Here is a 7,201-nt window from a genome sequence, read left to right on the forward strand (position 1 = left end):
AGCTGCCATGTGGGTGCTGGGAATTGAACCCAGGTCCTCTGGAAGAATGGCCAGTGCTCTTAACCATTGAGCCATCTCTCCAGCCCCACCCCCTTTTTAAAGAGAAGCAATTTCTTTCTTTCTTTCTTTTTTCTTTTTTTAAAAAAAAATTATTTATTTATTATTTATTTATTTATTTATTTATTTATTTATTTATTATGTGTACAGTATTCTTCACAGATCTTGAGAGGACAATAATCAACTTTATATGGAAAAATAAGAAACCCAGGATGGCCAAAACAATTTTATACAATAAAGGAACTTCTGGAGGCATTACCATCCCTGACTTCAAACTCTATTACAGAGCTACAGTATTGAAAACAGCTTGGTATTGGCATAAAAACAGAGAAGTCAACCAATGAAATCGAATAGAAGATCTGGATCTTAACCTACAAACCTATGAACACCTGATTTTTGATAAAGGAGCCAAAAGTACACAATGGAAGAAAGAGGGCATCTTCAACAAATGGTGCTGGCATAACTGGATGTCAACCTGTAGAAGAATGAAAGTAGATCCATACCTATCACCATGCACAAAATTCAAGTCCAAATGGATTAAAGACCTCAATATTAATCTGAACACACTGAGCCTGATAGAGGAGAAAGTGGGAAGTACTCTACAACATATGGGCACAGGAGACTGTTTCCTACGTATAACCCCAGCAGCACAAACATTAAGGGCAACATTGAATAAATGGGACCTCCTGAAGCTGAGCAGCTTCTGTAAAGCAAAGGACACTGTCACTAAGACACAAAGGCAGCCTACTGACTGGGAAAAGATCTTCACCAACCCTGCAACAGACAAAGGTCTGATCTCTAAAATATATAAGGAACTCAAGAGACTAGACTTTAAAATGCTAATTAACCCATTTAAAAATGGGGCTCTGAACTGAACAGAGAATTCTCAACAGAAGAAGTTCAAATGGCCAAAAGACACTTAAGGTCATGCTCAACCTCCTTAGCGATCAGGGGAATGCAAATCAAAACAACTTTGAGATACCATCTTACACCTGTCAGATTGGCTAAAATCAAAAACACCAATGTTAGCCTTTGCTGGAGAGGTTGTGGGGTAAGGGGTACACTCATCCATTGCTGGTGGGAATGCACACTTGTGCAACCACTTTGGAAAGCAGTGTGGCGGTTTCTCAGGAAATTTGGGATCAACCTACCCCAGGACCCAGCAATTCCATTCTTGGGAATTTACCCAAGAGATGCCCAATCATACTACAAAAGCATTTGTTCAACTATGTTCATAGCAACATTATTTGTAATAGCCAGAACTTGGAAACAACCTAGATGCTCTTCAGTGGAAGAATGGATGAATAAACTGTGGAATATAAATATATATTAGAATACTACTCAGCAATAAAAAACAATGACATCTTGAATTTTGCATGCAAATGGATGGAAATTGAAAACACTATTCTAAGTGAGGTAACCCAGACCCAAAAAGATGAACATGGGATGTACTCACTCATAATTGGTTTCTAGCCATAATTAAAGGACATCGAGCCTATAATTTGTCATCCTTGAGAAGATAATAAGAAGGTGAACCCAAAGGAAAACATATAGTTATCCTCCTGGATATTGGAAACAGACAAGATTGCCGGGCAAAAATTGGGAACTTGGGGGTAGGGTGGGATACGGGCAAGGGGAGATGGGGAGAGAAAAGCGTGAAGGGGAGGATGGGGAGAGCTTGGAGGAATGGGATGCTTGGGATATAGGAAGGGTGGATATGGGAGCAGGGAAGCATATATCTTAATTAAGGGAGCCATCTTAGGGTTGTCAAGAGACTTGACTCTAGAGGGGTTCCCAGGTATCCAGGGAGATGCCCCCAGCTAGTTCCTTGGGCAGCTGAGGAGAGGGAGCTGGAAAAGGCCAGATCCTATAGCCATACTGATGAATATCTTGCATATCACCATAGAACCTTCACCTGGAGATGGATGGAGATAGAGATAGAGCCCCAAGGTCCTGATGAGGAGCAGAAGGAGGGAGAACATGAGAAAGAAAGTCAGGGCCGTCAGGGGTGCGTTCACCCACTGAGATGGTGGGACAGAACTAATGGGAGATCACCAACTCCAGTTGGAATGGGACTGATGGAACATGCAACCAAACCGGACTCTCTGAATGTGGCTGACGGTGGAGGCTGACTGAGAAGCCAAGGACAATGGCAATGGGCTTGGACTCTACGGCATGGACGGGCTTTGTGTGAGCCTTGTCAGTTTGGTTACTCACCTTCCTGGACCTGGGGGGAGTTGGGAGGACCTTGGACTTAACATAGTGTAGGGAACCCTGATGGCTCTTTGGCCTGGAGAGGGAGGGAGTGGGGGTATGGGTGGAGGGAAGGGGAGGGAAGGGGGGAGGAGGGGAGGAGATGGAAATTTTTAATTAAAAATGAGGGAAAATTTATTTATTTATTCATTTATTTATTTATTTATTATGTGTGCAGTATTCTACCTGCATATCAGAAGAGGGCACCAGATCTCACTATAGATGGTTGCTGGGAATTGAACTCAAGACCTCTGGAAGAGCAGCCAGTGCTCTTAACCTCTGAGCCATCTCTCCAGCCCAGATACAATGTGTGTGTGTGTGTGTGTGTGTGTGTGTGTGTGTGTGTGTATAACTAACAATTGCTTATATATCAACAGTGATTCTAGATAATCATTTCTCTTTCTTAAGAATATCTTTTATTTATTTTTTCACAATTTCTCATATGTAAACAATGCATCTTGATCATGTGCACCCCAACTCCTTTTTCCTCTGTCTTCTCCTCCAAGACACTTCCAACACATACCCCCTCCCCACTTAATGTCCTCTCCTTTTTGGTTAATAACCCACTGATTCCAATTAGTGCTACCTGTTGGAATGTTGGCTTGATCTTGTGCAGGAAATTAGAGCTGCAGGGTGCTCATGGATGCAATGGCCATGCCATGTCCTGAAGACAGCATTCCTTCCCATCCTCTGGGTCTTACATCCTTTTCACCTCTGTCAGATCTCTGTGTATAAAAACCAGAGAATGTTAATACATAAGGAAAATGGATCCAGGGCAATAGCCACCCCAAGTGTTTAGCTTCTTAACAAAGTTTACAGAGAGCTATGAATTGTTTTATTTTTATTTGTTTTTTGTTATTTGTAGCTGTTTTGTATATGTGTGTTCACGTGGGTACGTGTGTGTATGTGGTTGTGTGTAATGTTCCATGTGTGTTCATGTGTATCAAGGTCAGAGACCAATTGTGATGTTATTTCTCAAGAGCAATCTAACCTTGGGATTTTCCTGTTTTGTTTTTTTGTTTTTGAGACAGGGTCTCTCATCAGCTTAGAGCTTGCCAAGTTGCCTAAGTCACCAGCAAGCCCTGGTGTTTATATGTTTCTGTCTCCCTGGTGATAAGATTGTAAACCTGTGTCACTCACTGCACCTGGATATTTTATGTGGGTTCTGGGACTCAACTCATATTACTATGCTTGTGTGGCACCCTTTCTACCAATTGGGCTGTCTCTCCATTCCCTACAAATATTGTTTTACTTTGTTCTTTTTTAGATTTATTTGCTTTACATGTCTGACTTTTGGTTGTCAATGCATGCATGCCTGGTACCCTGGAGGGTTAGAAGAGGGTATCAGATCCCACGGAACTTGAATCATGGGTAGCTGTGAGCCACCATATGGGTACTGGGAACTGATTCTAGGTTGCAAGAGCAACAAGTGCTTTTAACCACAGAGTCAACTATCTAGCCCGGTTTGTTCAGTTTTTAACTTAAGATGAATGATGGTTTTGAAGGCCCTTAGAGTAAAGAATGATTTGAAAGAGAGGAGGGGGAGGGAAGATAGTGATCTTTTATTTGTATAATTATCATTGATAAATTATTTTAATTTTTGTGTGTATGAGTGCACAACCATGGTTGTTTATGTGGGCATAAGCATGCCATGATGTAAATATGGAGGCCAGAGAACAACCTCTGGTGTTGGCTTCCTTCTACCTGGTCTGTCTTTATGTGGGAATTTGAACTTAGGTCCTCATGTGGCAAATGCTTTTACACCAGTTTACCTCCCCAGACCTATACTGAGATTTTAAAAGGCTAATCTGGACAGTCAGTTTCCCAAATGGCTGCTGTGTCATTCTAAGAAGTCATGGTCATAAGTGGATGGGCAGTAATTGTGGTTTAAACACTGAATAAAAGAAGCAAGACATTTTATTCCAGCTAACTGTCCAAGCATAAAGACGAGTAAATTTAGAGACATTTAGCTCAAAATGACTGGTGGAGAAATAACCTATTCATAGAAATAAAGATGCAACTGTTATATCAACATATTATACCTAAATGAACAGTCTTAATGTTATAAAGTATAGGCTTTGGTAGAATTTTAAATTAATCATTTCATTAAATTCATCCATTTATTCATTCCATAGTCTCTACCACGTGCCTAGCAGTCTGCTGGAAACAGATACAATTAAGATCACAGTCCCATTAGCAAAGACACATAATCTAGGCAGAGACACAACACATGAACAGAAATTTATAAAGCAGTGCATGGTAAAGAGGTATACAGAGTTGTGGAAAGATAAACACAGCGCAAAAAGCACAGAGATGACAGAACCAGGGTAGAAAAAGATTCCAGAATACCATTATATTCTGGTACCCAAACAGGATGTTACCAAGCCTGGTTTCTTTTCTCTGTAAATCCCATAGATGATGAGTATTCTATTTTTTGCGTTTTCATTTGACTAATCCTACATGTTGCTAATCTCAGAGCTAGGTACTAGTATTAGGGACAAGTGGACCTGAGGGCTGTTTATTTCTATGGAGATGAGGAGGACTTGCTGATGAGTGGGAGCGATGGCCTGGAACATCATTAGAATGTAGTGAAAAATTCCAGAGAAGCCTCGGGGATGTGTAAATCATGGCTGTAAGGGGAGACATCTAGGTGTCTGTGACATCAACACATGTCACTATCACAGTAGGGTACATGAAGGTGAAACTGTGTTCTTCAGTCTCAGAATAGAAGGCCCCTACAGGCCTTGGACCTGTGGTAGATTCACGAGAAAGAATCGGAATGAATGTGTGAGCCAGTAAAAGCCTTATGGTTGTAGCTTAGAAATCCTTATTTACCAGAGGCTGAGGCTGAGAGGAAAGCAGCCTGCCTGGAGTCAAGCTGCTATTTACTAAGAGAGACCAAAAAAAAGAAAAAAATCTAGAAGAAACCAGTTCAGAGAGGATGTATTTAAGACCAGGCCAGCTCTACTGATTCTGCTTGCAAGCAGCCCCCAGATACAGTAATGTTCTCTCCTGCAAATATTTTGGCTTAATCGGACCCTTAGCTGGGTTTAGAAAATCTAGTTTCTTTCAGGACACCGTTGATTTACAGGGCATGACAAATGGCATGGTACAAATTTGTTTCCTAGTGAACAACAATTGCTCTCCTTCCATACAAATCTTTTCTCTACTAGAGTCCATATTTATAGCTCCCTACCCTCTCTTTCAGAGAGTTGCTCTCTGTATCCCCGGCTATCTTGGAAATCTGTAGACCCAGGCTGGCCTCGAACTCTGCCACCCATCTGCTTCTGCCTCCTGAGTGCTGAGATTAAAGGCAAATGCCAGCACACCCAGCTCAGCTTCCTCGGTAGAAACAGGGAAAGTGGGAAAACTCACCTCCCAAGCTTACTATGAGCATCAAATGAGATATTTTAAACACAGAGAACTACGACAATACATAGATATCAGTCGATACACACATAACTAAACACTCCTGTCCACCTTTAAAAATGCTTGATACAATTCATTAAAACTCGGTGCTTGTGAAAATTCGCTTACACTGTTTCAACAACTGTAAACCCTGAAATGCATCACATTTCCTTCAAACAATTCTTTAGGAAATATAACTTTATAACAGCGACTGTTTAACCGGAATTACTTTCTCCTGAGCCAATAACTTTCACTTTACTTTTTAAACCTTTACACAAACTGCTCCTTTCGTTTTTTAGATTATTTGCTTGCTTGCTTGCTTGATGGTTCTTTTTAAATCGGCATATTTCCAGGCTGGATCTGTAGTTTAGAGGACTTACGTTATGTCACCCACAGTGTGTGTGTGTGTGTGTGTGTGTGTGTGTGTGTGTGTGTGTGGTCCCAAATGTAACTACAGTTCTATGGGATCCGACTCCCTCTTATGGCCTCTGCGGATCCTGCATGTACGCGGTGCGCGGTGCACTTGCACACAAGCAGGTGAAACACAAACATTAAAAATTTTAAAATATATTTAAAAATCAGTATATTTCAGTGGCAGAGTGTTCGTTCAGCACGCAGGAGGTGCCCCAGCTCAGGAAAAGCCACCGCTAATAAAATGAAAAGGACATGTTCCCTAATTCCTGAAGGGACCTCAGGCTGATTCTTAGGCTTTTGCACTTCTTAAGGGAACCATTACGAACCTGCATTGTTCTTGTAGGAGCCAGCCATGATAAGCTAAATAGAAACAGACCACCCAAAGGAAGTTCTTTACTTCCAACCATTATCACCTGACAGAGTAGGACTCACCTATCCATAATTTTAATGGAGACCCAAGTCTCAGTAGTTTATCCTGAAGCGATACCTGGTTTCAGGAAGAACCACAAACTGAGATTACCCGAGCACCACCCAAGAACAGACCTTCCAAAGGAAATGTCTAACGTTCCAACTGTTGTAGATCGGATCATCTGCCAGCACACTCACCAGGGCACCCCTAGACAAATGTCAGCCAATCAGGGGTCCTGAACCTTAGAAACCCCTCACCCCCATCTTTACTACTATAAAAACCCAACTCTAACTGAGCTCGGGGCTCTCCGTTTATTCCAATACGTTGGGCTTGCGGAGAGACCGAGTTTGCAAACTCGCATAAAATAAAGACTCTTTGCTTTTACATACTGGACTCGGTCTCCTTGTTTGTTTTGAGGGAGACTTCGCGGATCTGGGCATAACAGTTCTGCTTCTGTAACTCCAAGACTTTCTGCTCCCCGATCAGACCGAGAAGCCATGGCAATACACCTGTGCCCCATTTTCGTTAAAAGTTCATATCCCGTCGTGCTTGCCAACAGCCACTGCGACAACGGAAGTACTGAACCCGTGGTTTACCCTTTATAATCCCGTCTTTACCGAGTCGGGGCCGCCTCTCTAGACTAGCAGTCGTAAGATTTGT

General features: G+C 41.9%; 1 protein-coding gene across 1 annotated transcript in view; it reads right to left on the reverse strand.

Annotated features, from left to right (window-relative positions):
* LOC119799946 (tumor necrosis factor receptor superfamily member 10B-like) overlaps positions 1-7,088 on the reverse strand; it is a 50,175-nt gene extending 43,087 nt beyond the window's left edge. The window contains exons 1-2 of the mRNA XM_038309857.1: positions 6,931-7,088; positions 2,897-3,035 (exon numbers count right to left, since the gene is read on the reverse strand). The gene's annotated coding sequence lies outside the window, so the exon portion shown is untranslated. The remainder of the gene's footprint in view (positions 1-2,896; positions 3,036-6,930) is intronic.
* Positions 7,089-7,201: the final 113 nt, after the last annotated feature.

The sequence above is a fragment of the Arvicola amphibius genome, chromosome 13 (genome assembly GCF_903992535.2).
Source record: "Arvicola amphibius chromosome 13, mArvAmp1.2, whole genome shotgun sequence".
Classification (NCBI taxonomy): domain Eukaryota; kingdom Metazoa; phylum Chordata; class Mammalia; order Rodentia; family Cricetidae; genus Arvicola; species Arvicola amphibius.